The following is a 1,344-nucleotide window of genomic DNA, read 5'->3' as shown; positions in this document are numbered from 1 at the left end:
TTTGGCCTGGCCTTTCAGGGTTTTTAATTTATTTTGTTTTAATGCTAACCTGGTTTTCAGAGTTTTAATTGTTCTGATAGTTTGATTGTTTTTTAAGATGTTTTTTAATTGGTGTTCACATATTTATATTTCTGTTTTCTATTGGTTTTAATGGTTTCTCTTTTTAATTGTAAACCGCCCTGAGCCATTTCAGAAGGGCGGTATACAAACCAAATAAATAAATAAATAAAACAATTAAAATTATTTAAACATTAAAATCATTAGCATTAAAATCATTTAAAACTAACATTAAAAATTTAAAACCATAAATCTAACTAAAAGCCTGGGTGAATAAATGTGTCTTCAGTGCCTTTTTAAAAGTTGCCAGAAATGGGGAGGCTCTTATTTCAACAGGGTGCGCATTCCAAAGTCCAGGGGCAGCAATGGAGAAGGCCCGTTCCAGAGTAGCCGCCAGACGAGTTGGTGGCAACCGCAGACAAACCTCTCCAGATGATCTTAACAGGTGGGGGGGGGGCTCAGGATGAAGAAGACGTTCTCTTAAATACCCAGAGCCTAAGCTGTCTAGGGTAATACCTATCTGTCTAGTCTTATAGGTAATAACCAGCACCTTGTATTTTGCCCTATGTTCCTTAAACTAAATTTTAATTTAAGGAACATAGGGAGCAGCCTTATGCTGAGTCAGACCATTGGTCCCTCTACCTCGGCATTGTCTACTACACTGATTGGCAGCAGCTCTCCATGGTTCTCAAACAGGAGACTTTCTCACTCCTAGCAGGAGATGCCAGGGACTGAACCTGGGACCTTCTGCATGAAATGCAGATGCTCTACCACTGAGCTATGGCCCCATCTCCTACGGAAATACCTTAAAGCAGTCAGTGCTCATATATAGTCACCCATCTAAATGCAAGCCAGTGCAAGCCCTGCTTAACAAAGGGGACAGTTCATGCTTGCTACTGCAATACTGGCCCTCCATCCCACAGCCTTATTAAGCATTTTATTTTATTTTTTAAAAAAAAAAATATTTGACATACAACAATTGTTAAACTATACCTAGAGAGAGGCTTTCTGTGCAAGATTATTGGCATGTGAAACCTTAAACTGAACAAATGAGGACTTGGCACGCCATGAGAGGAGAGGAGAGGAGAGTTGGTCTTGTGGTAGCAAGCATGACTTGTCCCCTTAGCTAAGCAGGGTCTGCCCTGGTTGCATATGAAAGGGAGACTAGAAGTGTGAGCACTGTAAGATAATTCCCCTCAGGGCAGGGGTGTAGCTAGAGGAAAGGGGGCCCGTGTTCATTCCTCTCTCTGGTGGCCCCCCAGAATGAGGGAGATAATGAAGAAAATA

General features: G+C 41.3%; 1 non-coding gene across 1 annotated transcript; it reads right to left on the bottom strand.

The window, feature by feature from the left end:
* Positions 1–773: 773 nt before the first annotated feature.
* On the bottom strand, positions 774–851 carry TRNAE-UUC (transfer RNA glutamic acid (anticodon UUC)). Its single transcript has one exon. It is a non-coding gene; the product is annotated as a tRNA-Glu (tRNA).
* Positions 852–1,344: the final 493 nt, after the last annotated feature.

The sequence above is a fragment of the Hemicordylus capensis genome, chromosome 1, assembly GCF_027244095.1.
Source record: "Hemicordylus capensis ecotype Gifberg chromosome 1, rHemCap1.1.pri, whole genome shotgun sequence".
In the NCBI taxonomy this organism is placed as follows: Eukaryota; Metazoa; Chordata; class Lepidosauria; order Squamata; family Cordylidae; genus Hemicordylus; species Hemicordylus capensis.
This window is presented reverse-complemented; position numbering and strand designations above follow the sequence as displayed.